General features: G+C 55.2%; 1 protein-coding gene and 1 long non-coding RNA gene across 2 annotated transcripts in view; both read left to right on the top strand.

Moving 5' to 3' along the window:
- Positions 1-19: 19 nt before the first annotated feature.
- Positions 20-8,460, top strand: LOC139232997 (uncharacterized). The gene is made up of 3 exons (XR_011588129.1): positions 20-74; positions 2,473-2,557; positions 7,287-8,460. It is a non-coding gene; the product is annotated as an uncharacterized lncRNA (long non-coding RNA).
- A 6,567-nt stretch (positions 8,461-15,027) lies between these two features.
- tfr2 (transferrin receptor 2) overlaps positions 15,028-23,508 on the top strand; it is a 75,704-nt gene continuing 67,223 nt past the window's right edge. Inside the window, exon 1 of the mRNA XM_070863496.1 lies at positions 15,028-15,064. The gene's annotated coding sequence lies outside the window, so the exon portion shown is untranslated. The remainder of the gene's footprint in view (positions 15,065-23,508) is intronic.

The raw sequence follows: 23,508 nt of genomic DNA, 5'->3' as shown, positions 1-23,508 counted from the left end.
TTTTTATTTAATACAAGGCAGGAAGACAAGAGATGCAGTTTGCCAGGTCTCAACAATCAGATTGTGTTCTGTATGTAAGTGTCAAACTGTTCTCCATATCATCGTCACAGGCGGTCCCTCGAGCGAGGATGACTTGCTTCCACACGTGTTCACAGATGTTTCGATGAAGGGCCCGATATTCCAGCTCCTGAACTCCGATTGAGGGGGGTGGAAGATGCCTGTGGGTGGATGTTTTTAACGTGGGGTGGCCGTTGCACACCAGCCACCACACGGGGCTTGACAGAGCGAGGTCTTGGTCCAGTGGCAAGGGTTAACCAGGACGACTGGAGACCAGCTCTGCTGCATGGACCCAGTGCGCACACACATATCGCACAGTGTGGGCTGGGCCCCTGGGCCCTCGCCTCTTCTGGGCCCCCGTACCCCTCATCTGTCGCACCTCCGCCACAAACACTCGCCGCTCCTCCGCCCCGACCTTCCCGCTCCTCTGTACCTGGGCCCCGCCGATGTTCCTGCCCACGCTCCAAAAATGGCGACCAGGGTCTCGATGACGTCACCCAGTCGCCCAGCTCAAAATCGTCGCACGCTTGGAGCAGCTCGCGCTGGAGGTTGAAGTGGTGTGGCCCCCAGCTCTTTTATAGCCCGACCTGCGGAGCTGTTCTCTCACAGGTCGGGGGTCACGAAGTTCTCCATAAAGCCCCTGGTGAAACACTTCCGTGCTGGCCCAGGGTTGGCGGGGGGAGGGGCTTTATATATATACAGATATCCCCTCTAGGCAATCAAACATCACCATCAGTTTCCCAACGGGGGCCGCCTCAATGGCCCGTTTGCTTTCGGGACACGCGTCGCTGAGCCCTGCAGACTCGGCCCAATCCTCGGCCTGTCCCGAGTTCGCTCTTGTCTTCTGGGATCACGCCTCACTTGACCTGAGCACCCCCAGGGGCTGTTGGGGGCGAGTGGGGGGGTGGGGGTGGGTGGGGAGGCGCGGGAATTCGTCCCAACGTCAGGAGAGCAAAGGCCTTTATAAAGGGAATTGCATAAATACGATGTGCTGGGGTACGGGGAGGGGGACTAATTGGGTCACTCCTGCAAAGAGTCGGCACAGACAAACGATGGGCCGAATGGCCTCCTTCTGTGCTGCTATCGTTCTACGATTCTAGGAGGGGGGAGGGGGTTTGGGAGGTTACCATTTTGCAGATGGTAACAACGGGGTGGCCACCATCTGCTCTGTGACGCTGACTGCAGATTTCCGCCTCTTTAAATGGAGGCTTTGCTGGTCTCTGGGTAAAGGGAAGGGGCGCTGGGGGTGGGGGGGGGGTGTTAGAAACATTTTATACAGTGCCTTCGACGTAGAAAACCCGACAGAGGCTCTTCCCAGAGGGGTGCGGAGAGCAGGCACTCCACAAAGGAGGGGATGGCCCTCGGAAAGCTGGCTCGAAGATTTTGGGCTTTGGGAAGGCTTCAGGAGGGGTTTGAGAGAGAGAATCTCAAAGGAGTGGCTGAGCGCGTGGCTGCCAATGGTGAGTTAAAGCGACGGGGAAAACATAAGAACATAAGAAATAGGAGCCTCAATGAACCTCCCCTTTAAGAACTGGAAAGAGCCTGTGGCAATGATGATGTGATTTATATCGCACCTGATAATGAACATATACGAAATAGGGGCAGGACGAAGTCTAACTAATGGCTCACATGTGAGTTAAGAACATAAGAAATAGGAGCAGGAGTCGGCCATTCGGCCCCTCGAGCCTGCTCCGCCATTTAATACGATCATGGACTCAGCTCCACTTCCCCGCCCGCTCCCCATAACCCTTCACTCCATTATCGCTCAAAAATCTGTCGCTCTCCGCCTTAAATACATTCAATGACCCAGCCTCCACAGCTCTCTGGGGCAGATTTACAACCCTCTGAGAGAAGAAATTGCTCCTCATCTCCGTTTTAAATGGGCGGCCCCTTATTCTGAGACTCTGCCTCCTAGGTGCTCCAGAGGAAGGGAGAAATCAGGGAAGGTTTCGAGTTGGGAGGAGGTGACAGTATAGTCATGGAACCTCTAAGGTGGCTCCTTACTTGGGTGGCTTCTTTGCTCTGGAACTCAATCCTTTGTCCTTCCTCCCCCAGTCTCCTCTCTTCCCTAAGAAATAGGAGCAGGAGTCGGCCATACGGCCCCTCGAGCCTGCTCCGCCACTTAATACGATCATGGCTGATCCGATCATGGGCTCGTGTCCACTTCCCCGCCCGCTCCCCATAGCCCCTTATCTCCTTCCACTGTTTAAGTTCTCCTGTCTCTGTTAGTGGGTGCAACTAAGCCCAAACTATTAGGTTCAAGCTGCAAGTTTAACACAAGCTGTGCTGGGCCCACGGCCCATCAGCAAACCCTCCCCCCCGCACCCCCCCAACCCTGTTCACTCTTTGTTCTCACTGTGTTACTTTCAACTGCTCAAACGTGACTCCCTGACTCCTGGATTCCTCGCCCATTAGGCCTGCGCTGATGTACTGGACTCCACTGCAAGAGACTCAACTGCTGTGACTCCACTCTGCCGCTCAAGTCACCTCAAGATTTAAGGTAATTCTTTTCTACCCTAATGCCCATCGATTTTCTCCAACCCTCACTGTTATGTATCCCCAATGATGTACTGTAACACTAGACCTGAATGTACCTTCACCCTGTATATACCATACTTGTACACCAGAGGGTGCTGCTGCTGGAGACCTAAGGGTCACCTGCACACTGCAGGTAACCCAGTATAAAAGGGAGCTCACCTCTTGGTGTCCTCACTCAAGGAGCTGCAATAAAGGACTGCAGTCTGTACAGTTCAAGTGCCATAGCTCTGCTTCGTGGAGTCATTAACAGAGTGCCTACATACACAATACCCACCTTCTTCTTCCGCATGCTCATCATCATCGGCAGTCCCTCGGAATCGAGGAAGACTCGCTTCCACTCTAAAAGTGAGTCCTTAGGTGGCTGAACAGTCCAATACGAGAGCCACAGTCCCTGTCACAGGTGGGACAGACAGTGGTTGAAGGAAAGGGTGGGTGGGACTGGTTTGCCGCACGCTCCTTCCGCTGCCTGCGCTTGCTTTCTGCACGCTCTCGGCGACGTGACTCGAGGTGCTCAGCGCCCTCCCGGATGCTCTTCCTGCCCTTAGGGCGGTCTGGTCTTTGGCCCGGGGACTCCCAGGTGTCGGTGGGGATGTTGCACTTTATCAGGGAGGGCTTTGAGGGTGGTCAGAAACTGACCCCTACGCCTGCGGATAACGTCGCCAAGGGCCAGTGCGACAGCAAGGAACATGAATCGAGGAACTCCGCAGTTGTGCGTGGGTGGGAAGAGAAGCCATTGCTCGGGAGCAGTCCCTCAGAGGAGAACGGTGTGGCCAGTGTTATTGCCGTTAGACAAGTTTTCAGATAGAACACAGGTTCTGTTTCTTGCCTTGTTATCGGGCAATCTCCAAATCTTGGTCAAGTCACCTGACAGAAAGAAATAATTTTCATTTGTATAGCAGCTTTCACAATGCCCCCAAAGCGCGTTACAGCCAATGGAGTGCAGTCACTGCTGGAAACACAACAGCCAATTTGCGCACAGCAAGTCTCCCACAAACAGCAACGAGATACCGACCAGATCATTTGTTTGAGTGATGTTGGCAGAAGGATAAATATTGGGCCCAGGACACCAGGGAGATTTCCTCTTCGAAATAGTGGCCATGGGATCTTTTACGTCCACCTGAGAGAGCAGACGGGGCCTTGGTTCAGCAACTCATCCGAAAGACGGCACCTCCGACAGTGCGGCTGTCCCTCAGCACTGCGAGTGTCATCCTAGATTTCTGTGCTCAAGTCCCTGGAGAGGGACTTTAACCCATGACCTTTCTGACTCAGAGGCGAGGGTGCTGCCCACTGAGCCACGGCTGACACAAATGTCTAATCTCTATTGTGTCTGTAAGCACTCTAGTAATGACTCCATGAGGCGAGGTATTGTACTTGAACTGTGGTGACCTTAGTCCATTTATTGCAGCTCCTGAGTGAGGATACAGTAAGGTGAGCTCCCTTTTATACCTGGTTACCTGTCGTGTACAGGTGACCCCTAGGTCTCCACCAGTTGTACCCTCTGGTGGTATAGGCATAGTGTATACAGTGTGAAGGCACATCCAGTAGTCTTATGTAACTGTACATTGAGTGTGCAGGGAGTATACTTATATTATACATACACAACATCACTCTCCCCTAAGCCTTGTGCCACTGGCCTTTGCATTGTGTGCTCTGGCCCGAGACTTGAGTGCCCAAAGCCCTTGCACCTTGTCTATGCTTTGGCCTGGTTCTCACCCTGTCGACCCCCCCCAAGTCCTTATTGCCACGACATTGGGAAATGGTCAGCAGTGGACCGTTAGAGGTTGCAGTGGGGGTTGAGTGGGTTCTGGGTGTGATCCATGTGTGTCCATGGCTATATACATCCATTCCCCCCCCCATACATAGACCATGTGTGTGGCTCAACACCTGCATGTGCATACATGTACAGAAGGAAAGAACAAAAACATAGGATTAGTTACATCACTGTTTGGGTTCTGCAGTAGTGGAACAAGGTAAGGTACATACGTGGTATCACAGTCTTGCCCCTGGGGTGTGTCGGTGCAGGTGGGTGAGGACGCTAGTTTCAGAGTGACCGGACTGTGTCCAGGTTGTCTGATGGCGACGCTGTGTCCCCTGCCAGCTGGGTGGGCTCAGATCGCTGCCCTGGCTGGATCTCAGGGCCTCTGCCGTGGCCTAGTGCTGGGCAGAGCCACAGGGGTGTGTGGCCTCCCTGTCCTCCTTTGAGGGCTGCGGTGTCTCCCTGCTGCTCTTCAGCGATAGTGGGAGCCTGGTCATCCCAGGTCCCGTTGAGGAGGGCTGGAGGAGTGCTGGCCTCTTGCTCCCGGTACTGGCCCTGGTGGCCAGAGAGGTAGAGCCGATCGGGGGCAGGGTACCGGTAGTGGTATCTTTGCCGTCCGCTGATCGCTGGCCCTGCAGCTGGTATGCTCCCTCTGTGTGTGGCCACACTCCCTGGGGTATCACATTGGCCCCGGAGGTGCAGGCTACATGATCGGGTAGCCCGCTGGACCTGGGTGCTCCCGATGGGAGGTTGCCCTTGGTTTTGTCAGCGTACATGTAGAACCCGGTATCGCACATCATTGCTTCATTTACTGTCATAATACATTGGCTCCGACCGCAATCGCCCGACTCAACAGGGCTAGTTACATTTACATACTTGCATTTGTCAATTACATCGTGTATCACCAGCATCGCTGTACAAAGAGTGGAGCTGTCCCTTTAATTGTGATAGGTTGCCGGTCTCCTTTAAGAGGGCCTTGCAATCTTTACCCCAATCCGGTTCGCTGCTCGGCATCACGTGTCGCTCCCTCAACGCTGCCCCTCGCGGCCTGGCCGCCGCCATCTTTACTTCAGGCGCTTCACCTCGTGGTGCGGGCGCCATCTTCTTTCTCTCCACGAGGTAGGCTGCGGTGATCCTTTTCTCCCCAGGTTCTGCCGAGGAAGCCGGGGAAGTTGCCCTCTGCGCCGATTTTCTTCCTCCGGAGTCCTGCCACTGGAGCCTGGAAGGTGAGGTCGGGTCATTTCGGGTGGATCATCTCGCAGTCGGGCTGAGCGGTCTGTGTCGTCTCCACGCAGTCGAGTTGAGTGGCTGGTTTCTCAGGATCCAAATTCGGGGCTGCGTAGGACATCAATCGCCGGAGGTTCGAGGTTTTCCCAGCTCCAACGGATCTGTTTCATCCATCTTCTTCCTAGCAGCGTTGGACCATCACCAGTAACTTGTGTATTGCGCGCCGTGGGACACCTGGACATCCACGCTGCCAACGACTGGGACGGTGTCGTTTGTCTCGGTGAGCAGCTTCACTTGGATCGGGATCATTTTAGGTCGTTCGACTGGATTGTCCCAGAGTTTCTCAAAGGCCGCCTGATTCATCAGTGACTGGCTCGCCCCTGTGTCCACCTCCATCGTGACTGGAACACCGTTGACTTCAACTTCCATTTTCAACGGAGAACTCTCGGTGGAGCAGGTGAACACTCCGTACACCAGCTCTCCTGGGGGGCTGAGCTGCCGCATGGACTCTCTCTTCATCGTCGCTGGACTCCGGGTGGTCAGCCAACTCTTCATCGACTCGGTGAGTGCGATTTCTCTTGCACATTCGCTGGAGGTGGCCCTTCGTGTTACAGCCTTTGCAAGTATAGTCTTTGTAGCGGCACTGGTGGGCCCTGTGATTTCCTCCACAGCGCCAGCATGGGGTTGGCCGGTTGGCCCCATGTGGTGGACTCAGGATTGCGGGACTCGGGGTTCTGTTCTCTCTACCCTGAGAGAGACCGCTTGCAGCAGCCTTGCCTCTAAAAGGCACCAGTCGGTTCACAGTACTTGCCGGTTAGAGTCCTGGGGGTGAGTTACCCGCTTGGAATCACAGGCCGAGACCATGAACGGCTGGCTGACGTTAATTGCCTTCTGCAGGGTGACCGTGGTGTCCGCAGAGAGCAGCCTGTGGAGAAGGCCCTCGTGGCCGATTCCGATCACGAAGATGTCCCGCAGCGCTTCGGTGAGGTGGTCACCAAAATCACACGGTGCAACCAATCGTCTGAGGTCTGCGGCATATTTTGCGATTTCTTGGCCTTCGGGCTGCCAGTGGGTGTAGAACCGGCGCCTGGCTGTGACGGTGCTCTCTTTAGGTTTGAGCTGTTCCTGTATCATCGTTACGAGCTCCACATATGTTTTGGTCGTTGTCCTCTCTGGGGCTAGCAAGTCCCTGACGAGGCCATAGACGGTGGGCCCACAACTGCTGAGCAGGATAGCTCTGCACTTATCAGCCAGCGAGGTCGGGGTGTCTCCCGCCAGGTCGTTCGCAATAAAGAAGTGTTGGAGCCGTTCCACAAAGGCTTCCCAATCTTCCCCATCGGCGAATTGTTGAAACGTGCCAAGGTTAGCCATTTTCGCGTGGAAATTCGTAATCTCATCGCCAGTTGTTGTGTCTGTAAGCACTCTATAATGACTCCACGAGGTAAGGTATTGTACTTGAACTGTGGTGACCTTAGTCCATTTATTGCAGCTCCTGAGTGAGGGTACAATAAGGTGAGCTCCCTTTTATACCTGGTTACCTGTCGAGTACAGGTGACCCCTAGGTCTCCACCAGTTGCACCCTCTAGTGGTGCAAGCATAGTATATACAGTGTGAAGGTATATCCAGTAGTCTTATGTAACTGTACATTGAGTGTACAGAGTAAATATTTATATTACACATATACAACACTCTCTTGTTTTACTTTCAGGTGCCAATGACAAAACAGCTCCCCCCCAGGTCAGATTTATTATGCTCCAATATAGATAACCCCAACAAGCAGAACTCAACCCCTATCACTATTAAGTGTACGATTGAACCAATGCAAGTTATAGCAGATAGACCCTGCCCAGCCAATTCAGAATTGGGCAGATGCCTTTCAAAGCATCAGCGGGCGAATAATGACTCCAGGAGTCGGACAAAAGCAGGTGCCACACGGCAGGTCTCAGAAGGTGGCCATCAAAGGCCCGTCCTTGATTCCCAAAGACTTGGGGCCGCAATGGATTCATGTGCGGCCTTTGACAAATTTCGACAGAGGACGGAATTGGGAATGGCAAGACTCCGGCAGAATCACAGAACAACATCGAGACCTCAGAGCCCAGAAGTTTCAATCAGGAAGTATGGTCCACAGGGAAAGAAAGACCCTAAAAGCAAAGTAGGAAATGGTTGTGAACAGAAATTCCAACTGGTCTGCAGGCCCGCGTGTGACTCTGTAAACCCCAAATTACTGGCGGTACAAACTCCCCACGTCGCAAACTCCCACCCTATTTCTGGATTGATATGTGATTCTGAAGGCTGCCAAATAATTGCCGCGATTTCACATGCTGACCCTTCCGAACCTTTTCGACAGAGAGATCCAGTAAGGTCTCGTCGTGCTCATAATGTATCATTTTCTGATACACCTTTGTTATGCACTACCCCTCGCCCAGTAAGGCATGTCAAGCCTTCTAGTTCATTAAGGCACACTGAAAGCTCTCCCTACCATCCTACCTCTGGTTCAATGAGGCGTGCTAAACCATCTCAGTCTCACTCTACCCCTGGTTTAGTGAGACTTGCTAAAAGATTTCACTCTCCCTCTATCCATGGTCCAATAAAGCAGGCTAAAGCACTGCCATCTCACGCTAGCCCTGGTCAAATAAAGCATGCTGACATATCTCACTCTCACTCTGGTCCAATAAAGCACGGTGACACATCTCACTCTCACACTGGTCCAATAAAGCACGCTGACACAGCTCACTCTCACTCTGGTCCAATAAAGCACGCTGACACAACTCACTCTCACTCTCACTCTGGTCCAATAAAGAAAGCTGACACAACTCACTCTCACTCTGGTCCAATAAAGCATGGTGACACATCTCACTCTATCCCTGGTCCAATAAAACACAATGACACATCTCACTCTATCCCTGGTCCAATAAAGCATGCTGACACATCTCACTCTATCCCTGGTCCAATAAAACACAATGACACATCTCACTTTATCCCTGGTCCAATAAAGCATGCTGACACATCTCACTCTATCCCTGGTCCAATAAAGCATGGTGACACATCTCACTCTATCCCTGGTCCAATAAAGCATGGTGACACATCTCACTCTATCCCTGGTCCAATAAAGCACGGTGACACATCTCACTCTATCCCTGGTCCAATAAAACACGATGACACATCTCACTTTATCCCTGGTCCAATAAAGCATGCTGACACATCTCACTCTATCCCTGGTCCAATAAAGCATGGTGACACATCTCACTCTATCCCTGGTCCAATAAAGCACGGTGACACATCTCACTCTCACTCTGGTCCAATAAAGCACAGTGACACATCTCACTCTCACTCTGGTCCAATAAAGCACGCTGACACATCTCACTCTCACTCTGGTCCAATAAAGCATGGTGGCACATCTCACTCTCACTCTATCTCTGATCCAATAAAGCACGCTGACACATCTCAGTCTCACTCTTTCTCTGATCCAATATGGCATGGTGACACATCTCACTCTCACTCTATCTCTGATCCAATAAAGCACGGTGACACATCTCACTTTCACTCTATCTCTTGTCTAACAAGACACACTGAAACATCAAGGTCTCATTTTACCGCAGATCCCGTCAGATGTGCTAACACAGCTCATTCCCACTCATGCCCAAGCCCAATAAGCCACAGCGGATCACCTCCGACTCCCTGCAGCCCTGGTCGAATAAAGCATGCTGAGGCATCTCACCCTCACTCGAGCCCAGGACCAATAAGGCTAGCTGAAACTTCCCAGTCTCATTTTACCCCTGATCCCAACCGATGTGCTAACGCATCTCATTCTCACTCGAGCCCAGGACCAATAAGGCTAGCTGAAACTTCCCAGTCTCATTTTACCCCTGATCCCAACCGATGTGCTAACGCATCTCATTCTCACTCGAGCCCAGGACCAATAAGGCTAGCTGAAACTTCCCAGTCTCATTTTACCCCTGATCCCAACCGATGTGCTATCGCATCTCATTCTCACTCGAGCCCAGGACCAATAAGGCTAGCTGAAACTTCCCAGTCTCATTTTACCCCTGATCCCAACCGATGTGCTAATGAAGCTCATTCTCACTCGAGCCCAGGACCAATAAGGCTCACTGAAACTTCCCAGTCTCATTTTACCCCTGATCCCAACCGATGTGCGAATGAAGCTCATTCTCACTCGAGCCCTGATCCAATAAAACCCACTGAAACAGCTCTGTCTCTCTCTGGCCTTGCTCCAATAAAGCATGCCAACACATCTTGGCCTCATTTTACCCCTGAGCATGTCAGATGTGCCAACACATTTCATTCCCACTCCAGTTTTGGCCCAGAAGCGTCTCAGTCTTCCTCGGTTCCTGGTCCGCTGAGGAGTGTGGTAATATCTCAGTCTCATTCCCTCCCATGTCCAGTGGTACGATGTGCCGACACGTCTCTCTCTCACTCGAGCCTAGCTCCAAAAAGGCCCGCTGAACCATCTCAGCTCCATTTTGCCCCTGATCCTGTCAGATGCGCCAACACATCTCATTCTCACTCGAGCCTCGATACCATAAGGCACCCTGAACCATCTCGGCTCCATTTTGCCCCTGATCCTGTCAGATGCGCCAACACATCTCATTCTCACTCCAGCTCAAGTCTCATGAAGCCAACTCACGCACATCAATTTAATTTTAGCGATGACGCAGTAAAGCACAACAACCTCCGACCGCGATTAGCCTAGTTCCAGTGAGGGATGCTATTATTAACCACTTTCCAAATTCAGGAGCGTTAACCGAACTAGTTGCCCGATGCTGAAATGATGGAAAACTTGTCCCCAAACCATTGGAAAGGGGCCAAATCCCTAGCCCAGTATTAAGCACTCACACGACACAAACCTTCAACCAAATACTCCACTGGCCCTACGACCGATGTCAGTCTTAGTCAACTTGACCACTTTTATTGCCGACCTTTCCAAATCCAGTTCTTGGTTCGGGTCAACAGTCTTCATGCGGACCGATTCCCGGAGAGGGAGAACTTCGGCGGAGAAGGCAATGAAGAAATGCTGCCAGAATCCAAGCCACATCGCATACTTTATCAAGGCTCAGTGTGAGGACCAACCCACCAGGACTGGGAACCATTAGAAAGAAAGAATGGACAAGTAAAGAGACAAGCTTGAATTACATTCACAAATGGAGAACTGGCTGGAGACTCTTGGCCTTTGCTAAGCATTCCAAACATTTTCCGACATCAAAATCTTCAGTAACTTCACTATTCATCGCCTGTAACAAAATAATTGGAGATGCCCTACCTCTTTAATCCCCCCATGGGGCGCTTTATCAGCTATTTTACTGTAACAGAAACTGTAGTCAGACCAATAAAGGCAGAGTGGAAAACGCTAATTTACTTTCTGTTGTTATTAACGTCAAGGACAGACTATCGAGAACATAAGAAATAGGAGCAGGAGTCGGCCATTCGGCCCCTCGAGCCTGCTTCGCCATTCAATAACATCATGGCTGATCCGATCATGGACTCAGCTCCACTTCCCTGTCCACTCCCCATAACCCTTCACTCCCCTATCGCTCAAATATCTCTACCTTAAATATATTCAATGGCCCAGCCTCCACAGCTCCTTGAGGCAGAGAATTCCAAAGATTCACGACTCACTGGGAGAAGAAATTCCTCCTCATCTCCGTTTTAAATGGGTGGCCCCATATTCTGAAACTGTGCCCCCCAGTTCTAGATTCCCCCATAAGGGGAAACATCCTCTCTGCATCGACCCTGTCCAGCCCCCTCAGAATCTTACATGTTTCAATAAGATCACCTCTCATTCTTCTAAACTCCGGAGAGTATAAACCCATTCTACACAATCTCTCATCATAAGACAGCCCTTTCATCCCCGGAATCAACCTCGTGAACCATCATTACACTGCCTCCAAGGCAAGTATATCCCTCCTGAAGTACGGAGAGCAAAACTGCACGCAGTACTCCAGGTGTGGCCTCACTAATACCCTGTACAGTTGTAGCAGGACTTCCTGCTTTTATACTCTATCCCCCTTGCAATAAAGGCCAACATTCCATTGGTCTTCCTGATTACTTGCTGCACCGGCATACTTTTTGTGTTTCGTGTAGAAGACCAAAAATCCAGCCCTTTAAAGAATCACACAGCACAGAAGGAGGCCATTCGGCCCATCATGCCTGTGCCGGCTCTGTGAAAGAGCGATCCCTCCCCCGATCTTTCCCAATAACACGTCAATTTTTTCAATTTTTCAAGTATTTATCCAATTCCCCGTTTGAAAGTTACTATTGAATCTGCTCCCACCGCTCTTTCAGGCAGCGCGTTCCCGATCACTAATCGTTGTGTAAAATAAATTCAACTCATCTCCCCCTCTGGTTCTTTTGCCAACCATCTTGAATGCACCCTCGCCTCTGAGTCAGAAGGTTGTGGGTTCCAGTCCCACTCCAGAGACTTGACCACAAAAATCCAGGCCGACACACCCAGTGCAGTGCTGAGGGAGGGGCAGTATTGAGGGAGCGCCGCACTGTCGGAGGGGTAATGCTGAGGGAGCGCCGCACTGTCGGAGGGGCAGTACTGAGGGAGCGCCGCACTGTCGGAGGGGTAATGCTGAGGGAGCGCCGCACTGTCGGAGGGGCAGTACTGAGGGAGCACCGCACTGTCGGAGGGGCAGTACTGAGGGAGCGCCGCACTGTCGGAGGGGCAGTACTGAGGGAGCGCCGCACTGTCGGAGGGGTAGTGCTGAGGGAGCGCCGCACTTTCGGAGGGGCAGTACTGAGGGAGCGCCGCACTGTCGGAGGGGCAGTATTGAGGGAGCGCCGCACTGTCGGAGGGGCAATACTGAGGGAGCGCCGTACTGTCAGAGGGGCAGTGCTGAGGGAGCGCTGCACTGTCGGAGGGGCAGTGCTGAGGGAGCGCGCACTGTCGGAGGGGCAATACTGAGGGAGCGCCGCACTGTCAGAGGGGCAGTGCTGAGGGAGCGCTGCACTGTCGGAGGGGCAGTGCTGAGGGAGCGTGCACTGTCGGAGGGGCAATACTGAGGGAGCGCCGCACTGTCAGAGGGGCAGTGCTGAGGGAGCGCTGCACTGTCGGATGGGCAGTACTGAGGGAGCGCTGCACTGTCGGAGGGGCAGTACTGAGGGAGCGCCGCACTGTCGGAGGGGCGGTACTGAGGGAGCGCCGCACTGTCGGAGGGGCAGTACTGAGGGAGCGCCGCACTGTCGGAGGGGCGGTACTGAGGGAGTGCCGCACTGTCGGAGGGGCAGTACTGAGGGAGCGCCACACTGTCGGAGGGGCAGTGCTGAGGGAGCACCGCACTGTCGGAGGGGCGGTGCTGAGGGAGCGCCGCACTGTCGGAGGGGCGGTGCTGAGGGAGCGCCGCACCGTCGGAGGGGCGGTGCTAAGGGAGCGCCGCACTGTCGGAGGGGCAGTACTGAGGGAGCGCCGCATTGTCGGAAGGGCTGTCTTTCGGATGAGTTGTTAAACCGAGGCCCCGTCTGCTCTCTCAGGTGGACATAAAAGATCCCACGGCCATTATTTCGAAGAAGAGCAGGGGGAGTTCTCCCCAGTGTCCAGGGGCCAATATTTATCCCTCAATCAACATCACAAAAACAGATGATCTGGGTCATTATCACGTTGCTGTTTGTGGGAGCTTGCTGTGCACAAATTGGCTGCCGCGTTTCCCACATTACAACAGTGGCTACACTCCAAAAAGTACTTCATTGGCTGTAAAGCGCTTAGGGATGCCCGGTGGTCGTGAAAGGCGCTATATAAATGCAAGTCTTTTTTTTAACCACCTCACTCCCACTCCACGCGGCCAGCTCGAGTGAGGTGAGATCTGCTCACTGAGCACCCAACGGGAATGGAACCCAGAGCCTTGCTGATCGAGTCTCTGGGCACTTCTCAACTGGACCACCCTCCTGGTTGACCCTTCACCCCCCCCCCCTTTTATTGCCGAGCCAAAGCTTCGGAACGTGCGTGAGCATTGCTCCCCCTCACTGACGCTGACGTGCGTTACGTGGCGCCTACCTCGGGAGCCTCTTATCAACAAGAGCAGACATTGACGACGAGATCCAGCACCGCCTCCAGTGCGCCAGTGCAGCCTTCGGCCGCCTGAGGAAGAGAGTGTTCGAAGACCAGGCCTCTCAAAACTGTCACCAAGCTCATGGTCTACAGGGCTGTAGTGATACCCGCCCTCCTGTATGGCTCAGAGACATGGACCATGTACAGTAGACACCTCAAGTCGCTGGAGAAATACCACCAACGATGTCTCCGCAAGATCCTGCAAATCCCCCGAGAGGACAGACGCACCAACGTTAGCGTCCTCGACCAGGCCAACATCCCCGGCATCGAAGCACTGACCACACTCGACCAGCTCCGCTGGGCGGGCCACATTGTCTGCATGCCCCGACACGAGACTCCCAAAGCAAGCGCTCTACTCGGAATTCCTACACGGGAAGCGAGCCCCAGGTGGGCAGAGGAAACGTTACGAGGACCACCCTCAAAGCCTCCCTTGATAAAGTGCAACATCCCCACCGACACCTGGGAGTACCCTGGGCCAAAGACCAGTCCGCCCTCAGTGGAGGAAGTGCATCCGGGAGGGGCGCTGAGCACCTCGAGTCTCGTCGCCGAGAGCGTGCAGAAAGCAAGCGCAGGCAGCGGAAGGAGCGTGCGGCAAACCAGTCCCACCCTCCCCTTCCCTCAACCACTGTCTGTCCCACCTGTGACAGGGACTGTAATTCCTGTATTGGACTGTTCAGTCACCTGAGAACTCACTTTTAGAGTGGAAGCAAGTCCTCCTCGACTCCGAGGGACTGCCTAATGATGACAGTGTGGACACAGGCCGTTCGGCCCAACCGCTCCGTGCCGGGGTTTATGCTCCCCTCGAGCCTCCTCCCGCCCCTCTTCATCTCAGTTTATCACCACGACCTTCTAGTCCTTTCCCGTGTGTTTATCTAGCTTTAAAGCATCTTTGCTACTCGCCTCAACCCCTCCCTGTGGCAGCGAGTTCCACATTCTCACCGCTCTCTGGGTGAAGAAGTTTTCTCCTGAATTTATTCGTGACTTGCTTATATTTTTGCACCCTAGTTTTTTTTTGACCCCCCCCTTCCCTCCACCCCCCCCTCACTAGTGGGGAACACCTCCTCGGCGCCCCCCCCCCCCTCTCGAACCCTTTCGTGATCGCAAAGTCAGCCTCCTCGCTCCTGGAGAACGGAAGAGCTTGGCTCTCGCCGAGAGACTGTCAAGCTGCTGATAACCTCGGTCCCTTGGCTCAAATCTATCGCGCATCTCGAGCCAGAGAGGTTGCGGCGTTAGTGCGGGGTGTGGGGAGGGTGGGCGGGGTTAATCAGCTCGGACCATGCGTGGGAGGAGCCTTGGCAGGATCGGCCAATGGGATTGGCCGTCGTTGACTGGGGGGGGGGGCGGGACGGGGAGGGACTAAGCTCCTTCTTCTGCCGACAGTTCTGGCATCGAGCGCCAGCCAGAGTCGGAGACAGAGGGCGGTGAGTACTGCTTTAATTCCACCCTCAATTCTCACCCCCTGCGGCTCAGCGTTGAGCGAGGCACGCGATCGTCCGCTCTGGCCCGCAGACGGATAGAAATGCCGACGAGCTGGGAACCGCCGGGGAGCGGAGAGACCGAGAGAGGCCGAGTACAGTAATCCCTTAAAAACTAGTGGGCAGGGGCAAAAGAAATCATGGGAAAAGGCGAAAGGGTTTCTGGCTTTCATCGAAAGTGGGCTGGAAGTTATTCTGCAGTTGTATAAACCTTTAGTCAGACCCCCACCCCCCCCCCCCCCACCCGCTCTGGAGTAAACCCGTTCAGTTCTGTCCTGCGCCTCTCGGGAAAGATATATCGGTCTCGGAGGGGGGGTGAACAGCGCAGATTCAGCAGAGCGATACCCGGGGCTGAAGGGGTTAAATTGCGAGGAGCGGTCGCACAGATTGGGCTTGTGTTCCCTCGAGTGTAGAAGATTAAGGAGTGATCTGACCGAGGTGTTTACAACGACTGAAGGAGTTGATGGGGGTGGAGCGAGAGAAAGTGTTTTCTCGGGTGCCAGGAGGTCCAGAACGAAGGGGGCTTATCTTCACCATTGGAGCCCGGCCGTTCAGGGGTGATGTTAGGAAGCACTTCTTCTCACACAGGCAATCTGGAACTCTCTCCCCCACCACCAAAACACTGTCGAGGCTGGGGGAGGGTCACTTGAAAATTTCACAACTGAGATTGACAGATTTTTGTTATGCAAGGGCATTAAGGGTTACGGAACCCCAGGCGGGTAGATAGAGTTAAGTTACAGACCAGCCACGATCGGATTGATTGGCAGAGCAGGCTCCAGGGGCTGAATAGCCTCCTTCCTATCCCCATGAAAGACTGGCATTTATATAGCGCCTTTCACGACCACCGGACGTCTCAAAGCTGCTTTACAGCCAATGAAGTACTTTTTGGAGTCACTGTTGTAATGTGGGAAACGCGGCAGGCAATTTGTGCACAGCAAGCTCCCACACACAGCGATGATCCAGATAATCTGTTTTCATGCCATGTGGATTGAGGGATAAATATTGGCCCCAGGACACCTCCCCTGTTCATCTTCGAAATAGTGGCCATGGGATCTTTTGCGTCCACCTGAGAGAGCAGACAGGGCCTCGGTTTAAAGTCCCATCCGAAAGACAGCACCTCCGACAGTGCGGCACTCCCTCAGTACTGCCCCTCCGACTGTGTGGCACTCCCTCAGTACTGCCCCTCCAATAGAGCAGCGCTCCCTCAGCACTGTCCCTCCGACAGTGCGGCACTCCCTCAGTACTGCCCCTCCGACAGTGCGGCGCTCCCTCAGCACTGCCCCTCCGACAGTGCGGCACTCCCTCAGTGCGGCGCTCCCTCAGTACTGCCCCTCCAACTGTGTGGCACTCCCTCAGTACTGCCCCTCCAATAGAGCAGCGCTCCCTCAGCACTGTCCCTCTGACAGTGCAGCGCTCCCTCAGCACTGTCCCTCCGACAGTGCGGCGCTCCCTCAGCACTGCCCCTCCGACAGTACGGCGCTCCCTCAGCACTGCCCCTCCGACAGTGCGGCACTCCCTCAGCACTGCCCCTCCGACAGTGCGGCACTCCCTCAGTGCGGCGCTCCCTCAGCACTGCCCCTCCGACAGTGCGGCGCTCCCTCAGCACTGCCCCTCCGACAGTGCGGCGCTCCCTCAGTACTGCCCCTCCGACAGTGCGGCGCTCCCTCAACACTGCACTGGGAGTGTCAGCCTGGATTTATGTGCTCAAGTCCCTGGAGTGGGACTCGAACCCACAACCTTCTGACTCCGAGGCGAGAGTGCTACCCACTGAGCCATTGGCTGACACTACGGTCCTGTCCCTTCGCTCCCTTTCATTCTCAAGCCCCATAGGATCTCAGGATGCACTCATACATCTGCAGTCCAATCTTCTCGGATTCTGCGAGACCCCTGTGATCGGGGCGAGGGAGGGTGGGCTGGCAGTCCGCCTCGCCTGCACCCGCTGTGTGTGCCGTGTGACCAGCTCAACAAAAAAACTGTTCCCAGCCTGGACGGGTAGTGGTGGGGGAGGGGGAGGGAAGGGGTTGCGACCTTTGGCCTCAGGGGACCCCAGCATATGTAGGAGGGGAGGGGGGCTGCAAATTAGCCAGGGCTTCCTGCTCCCCATCGCTGTCCAGTGCCCCAGCCCTTTGTGTGTGTGTGGACAGCGGGGGCTGTGGCGGGATCGGAGTCAAATAGCTGGCCAACGCTCATTCTCTGGGCTCATATTGGGCACTAGCACAAAGTGGCTGTGGAACTGTTCCCTACAAGGGTCGGTGCTGTACAGCGAGGGGGTGGGGGGGAATGGGGGTGGGGGGGATGGGGGGGGGAGGATGGAATGGGTAGGGGGGGGGGGGGAGGTCCAAATGGACACACACTCCAGCTCGCTTCTTGACACCCTGTAGGTCTCTGTGACTCTGCGGTTTGTAGACAGAAACTGATCCTGAGCCTCGTGTTCAAAATCCCTCTGTGGCCTCTCGCCCCTCCCTATCTCTGTAACCTCCTCCAGCCCCACAATTCCCCGAGATCTCTGCGCTCCTCTAATTCTGGCCTCTTGTGCCTTTCCCGATTTCAATCGCCCCACCATCGGTGACCGTGCCTTCTGTTGCCTGGGCCCCAAGCTCTGGAACTCCCTCCCTAGACCTCTCCGCCTCTCACTCCCTTCCTTTACGTCATCATCATAGGCAGTCCCTCAGAATCGAGGAAGACTTGCTTCCACTCTAAAAGTGAGTTCTCAGGTGACTGAACAGTCCAATACGGGAATTACAGTCTGTCACAGGTGGGACAGACAGTGGTTGAAGGAAAGGGGAGGGTGGGACTGGTTTGCCGCACGCTCCTTCCGCTGCCTGCGCTTGCTTTCTGCACGCTCTCGGCGACGAGACTCGAGGTGCTCAGCGCCCTCCCGGATGCACTTCCTCCACTGAGGGCGGACTGGTCTTTGGCCAGTGACTCCCAGGTGTCGGTGGGGATGTTGCACTTTATCAGGGAGGCTTTGAGGGTGTCCCTTGTAACGTTTCCTCTGCCCACCTGGGGCTCGCTTGCCGTGTCGGAGTTCCGAGTAGAGCGCTTGCTTTGGGAGTCTCGTGTCGGGGCATGCGGACAATGTGGCCCGCCCAGCGGAGCTGATCGAGTGTGGATAGGATATAGAGGCACTGGAGAGGGTGCAACCAAGATTCACAAGGTTGATACCAGAACTGAGAGATTATAACTATCTTTAAAATTATGAAGGGGTTCGACAGGGCAGACGTAAAGAAGGATATTTCCACTTGTGGGGGAGATCAGAACTCAGGGCCATCAATATAAGATAGTCACTGATAAACCCAATGGGGAATTCAGGAGAAACTTCTTTACCCAGAGAGGGGTGAGAATGTGGAACTCGCTGCCACAGGGAGGGGTTGAGGCGAATAGTATCGATGCATTTAAGGGGAGGCTGGATAAACACATGAGGGAGAAAGGAATAGAGAGATATGGGGATGGAGTGATATGAAAAGGGGTGGGATGAGGCTTGTGTGGAGCATAAACCCCGGCACGGAGCGATGGGCCGAATGGCCAGTTTCTGTGCCGTACATTCTATATAAATCTCTGTAAATTACTCAATTAGATGTTTTCACAGTTCAAGTGCACACAGTTTGAGAATCCATCCACTATTATAATTTGCCAGTGCAGTGTCAGCTGTGGCTCACTGGGCAGCTCTCTCTCTCTCTCGTCTCTGAGTCAGAAGGTTGTGGGTTCAAGTCCCACTCCAGAGGCACAAAAATCCAGGCCGACACTCCCAGTGCAGCGCTGAGGGAGCGCCGCACTGTCGGAGGGGCAGCACTGAGGGAGCGCCGCAGTGCTGAGGGAGCGCCGCACTGTCGGAGGGGCAGCACTGAGGGAGAGCTGCACTGTCGGAGGGGCAGTGCTGAGGGAGCGCCGCACTGTCGGAGGGGCAGCACTGAGGGAGAGCCGCGCTGTCGGAGGGGCGGCACTGAGGGAGCGCCGCACTGTCGGAGGGGCAGCACTGAGGGAGCGCCGCACTGTCGGAGGGGCGGCACTGAGGGATCGCCGCACTGTCGGAGGGGCAGCACTGAGGGAGCGCCGCACTGTCGGAAGGGCAGCACTGAGGGAGCGCCGCACTGTCGGAGGTGCCGTCTTTCGGATGAGATGATAAACCGAGGCCCTGTCTGCTCTCTCAGGTGGATGTTAAAGATCCCACGGCACTATTTTGAAGAAGAGCAGGGGAGTTCTCCTCGATGTCCTGGGGCCAATATTTATCCCTCAATCAACATAACAAAAACAGATTATCTGGGTCATTATCACATTGATGTTTGTGGGAGCTTGCTGTGCGCAAAATTAGCATTTCCCACATTACAACAGTGACCACACTCTCCCAAAAAAGCACTTCATTGGTTGTAAAGCGCTTCGGGATGTCCTGAGGTTGTGAAAGGCGCTATATAAACGCACCTTCTTTCTCCTCTGATATCGCGCTGTCGTGGATGTGAGGATTGTGTTGCTTTGCAGAGTGTGCTGGAGTGGACCAAAGGCCAGTCTCGGCCACAGTGGCAGGGGATAAGCAGCGTGCGTCATTGAGTATCCTGGCTACTCATTGACTGGCGAGGGAGGCCAGCGTGACTCAGTGAAGACACACACAGTCTCCGCCAGGGCCTTTCGTAACACCGCGCACCGCGCTGACCCACGGGCTCAAGACCCCGCCCACGTGTCATCGGCGCTCGCCGCGCCTTGGCTCGTGCCGCTCCGACGGCAGCGTGGAGTTAGCGGCCCGGGCGGGCCTGACATTGGCCGAATAATGAGGCAGCTCCGACTCGTGGTCCTTTGCTCTTCCTCACACCCAGCGGCCGGACTCCCGCTCAGCGAGCACTGGCGGGCGGAGGGAGGGGGGGTCATGGCTGAACGGGAGTTAGGACACGGGCAGCCGAGTTTGGGACTGCACGGGAGGCCGGCCAGGAAGAAGAAGAAAGACTTGCATTTATATAGCGCCTTTCACGGCTACCGGACGCCCCAAAGCACGTTCCAACCCAGACTCCCCACGCGTTAAATATTGTTTCAAAGGTGTGCCATTTCTGTCGCAGCTTTCCCAACCCCAGCACGTCCCAGAACTCTTTACAGCCAACAAAGTACTTTTTGGAGTGCGGTCACTGTTGTAATGTGGGAAACGCCAATTTGCGCACAGCAAGCTCCCACACACAGCCATGTGGTAATGACCCAGGTCATCTGTTTTATTGTGACGTTGATGGAGGGATAGTGTCAGCTCTCTCTCTCTCTCTCTCTCTCTCTCGCCTCTGGGTCAGAAGGTTGTGGGTTCGAGTCCCACTCCAGAGACTTGAGCACAAAATTCAAGGCCAACACTCCCACAGTGCAGTGCTGAGGGAGCGCCGCACTGTCAGAGGGTCAGTGCTGAGGGAGCGCCGCACTGTCGGAGGGGCAGCGCTGAGGGAGCGCCGCACTGTCGGAGGGGCAGCGCTGAGGGAGCGCCGCACTGTCGGAGGGTCAGTGCTGAGGGAGCGCCGCACTGTCGGAGGGTCAGTGCTGAGGGAGCGCCGCACTGTCAGAGGGTCAGTGCTGAGGGAGCGCCGCACTGTCGGAGGGGCAGTGCTGAGGGAGCGCCGCACTGTCGGAGGGGCAGCGCTGAGGGAGCGCCGCACTGTCAGAGGGTCAGTGCTGAGGGAGCGCCGCACTGTCGGAGGGTCAGTGCTGAGGGAGCGCCGCACTGTCGGAGGGGCAGTGCTGAGGGAGCGCCGCACTGTCGGAGGGGCAGCGCTGAGGGAGCGCCGCACTGTCAGAGGGTCAGTGCTGAGGGAGCGCCGCACTGTCGGAGGGGCAGTACTGAGGGAGCGCCGCACTGTCGGAGGTGCCGTCTTTCGGATGAGGCGTTAAACCGAGGCCCCGTCTGCCCTCTCAGGTGGACGTAAAAGATCGCTGTTTACCCTCGGTTGAACATCTCATCCGAAAGACGGCACCTCCGACAGTGCGGCACTCCCTCAGCACTGCACTGGGAGTGCCCGCCTAGACTTTTGTTCTCAAGTCGCTGGAGTGGGACTCGAACCCACAACCTTCTGACCCAGAGGCGAGTGTGCTGCCCACTGAGCCACGGCTGACACTATCCCCCAACTAGCAGTACAAAAATTATCTGGGTCATTTATCACATGGCTGTGTGTGGGAGCTTGCTGTGCGTAAATTGGCGTTTCCCACATAACAACAGTGACTACACTCCCACAGCTGACACAGTGCTGGAGTAGTGCAGCTCTATTTCTGGCTGGGTTAAAGCTCTGAGCCGCTGGGAAGGGTACAGAAAGCTGAATGGAAAATACCATGGGTTCCAGCTGCAGCTTTGGCTAGTCGACAGGTGACAGGGAGTTCAGAGGTTAAAGGTCCTGTTGACGATTTACCTCTCGCTGTTTATTTACCTCAATCCCTTCGGATCAAAGGCTCAAACTGCCCAAAGGTGAAGGTTGCCCCATCCCCACCAGTTTACAGGTCAGCTTGTCATGTGAACCCCGGCCCCAGTGATGATAACTCGCCAACCACGCATCAGCGAGAGGGGGAGGAGTTTTTCCAAAGTGCCGCTGAGCGCCAGAGCTCGTGTCGTTCTGAAAACTTACCCCCAGCTCTGAAATGGAGAAGCCCTGTGATGGTTTGACCGATCGACCACCCTCTGTAAAGTTGAGCTGGCCCAAAGCTCGGCTGACCCAGTGTCCTAACTCGCACCGAGTCCCGCTCGCCCATCACCCCCTGTGCTCGGTGCCCCATGTCCTAACTCGCACCGAGTCCCGCTCGCCCATCACCCTCTGTGCTCGGTGCCCCATGTCCTAACTCGCACCGAGTCCCACTCACCCATCACCCCCTGTGCTCGGTGCCCCATGTCCTAACTCGCACCGAGTCCCGCTCACCCATCACCCTCTGTGCTCGGTGCCCCGTGTCCTAACTCGCACCGAGTCCCGCTCACCCATCACCCCCTGTGCTCGCTGCCCTGTGTCCTAACTCGCACCCAGTCCCGCTCACCCATCACCCCCTGTGCTCGGTGCCCCATGTCCTAACTCGCACCGAGTCCTGCTCGCCCATCACCCTCTGTGCTCGGTGCCCCATGTCCTAACTCGCACCGAGTCCTGCTCGCCCATCACCCTCTGTGCTCGGTGCCCCATGTCCTAACTCGCACCGAGTCCCGCTCGCCCATCACCCCCTGTGCTCACTGCCCCCCGTGTCCTAACTCGCACCGAGTCCCGCTCACCCATCACCCCCTGTGCTCGCTGCCCCATGTCCTAACTCGCACCGAGTCCCGCTCACCCATCACCCCCTGTGCTCGCTGCCCCGTGTCCTAACTCGCACCGAGTCCCGCTCACCCATCACCCCCTGTGCTCGCTGCCCCCGTGTCCTAACTCGCACCGAGTCCTACTCACCCATCACCCCCTGTGCTCGCTGCCCCGTGTCCTAACTCGCACCGAGTCCCGCTCACCCATCACCCCCTGTGCTCGCTGCCCCCGTGTCCTAACTCGCACCGAGTCCCGCTTACCCATCACCCCCTGTGCTCGCTGCCCCCGTGTCCTAACTCGCACCGAGTCCTACTCACCCATCACCCCCTGCGCTCGCTGCCCCGTGTCCTAACTCGCACCGAGTCCCGCTTACCCATCACCCCCTGTGCTCGCTGCCCCCGTGTCCTAACTCGCACCGAGTCCCGCTCACCCATCACCCCCTGCGCTCGCTGACCTACATTGGCTCCGCTGGGCGGGCCACATTGTCCGCATGCCCGACACGAGACTCCCAAAGCAAGCGCTCTACTCGGAATGCCAACACGGCAAACGAGCCCCAGGCGGGCAGAGAAAAAGTTACAGGGACAACCTCAAAGCCTCCCTGATCAAGTGCACCATCCCCACCGACACCTGGGAGTCCCTGGCCAAAGACCAGTCCGCCCTAAGTGGAGGAAGTGCATCCGGGAGGGCGCTGAGCACCTCGGGTCTCAAGGGAGTGCAGCGAAGGTTCACCAGACTGATTCCCGGGATGGCGGGACTGACATATGAAGAAAGACTGGATCGACTAGGCTTATATTCACTGGAATTTAGAAGAATGAGAGGGGATCTCATAGAAGCATATAAAATTCTGACGGGATTGGACAGGTTAGATGCAGGAAGAATGTTCCCGATGTTGGGGAAGTCCAGAGCCAGGGGTCACAGTCTAAGGATAAGGGGTAAGCCATTTAGGACCGAGATGAGGAGAAACTTCTTCACTTCAGAGAGTGGTGAACCTGTGGAATTCTCTACCACAGAAAGTTGTTGAGGCCAGTTCGTTAGATATATTCAAGAGGGAGTGAGATGTGGCCCTTACGGCTAAAGGGATCAGGGGGTATGGAGAGAAAGCAGGAATGGGGTACTGAAGTTGCATGATCAGCCATGATCATATTGAATGGCGGTGCAGGCTCGAAG

The sequence above is a fragment of the Pristiophorus japonicus genome, chromosome 20 (assembly GCF_044704955.1).
Source record: "Pristiophorus japonicus isolate sPriJap1 chromosome 20, sPriJap1.hap1, whole genome shotgun sequence".
In the NCBI taxonomy this organism is placed as follows: Eukaryota; Metazoa; Chordata; class Chondrichthyes; family Pristiophoridae; genus Pristiophorus; species Pristiophorus japonicus.
This window is presented reverse-complemented; position numbering and strand designations above follow the sequence as displayed.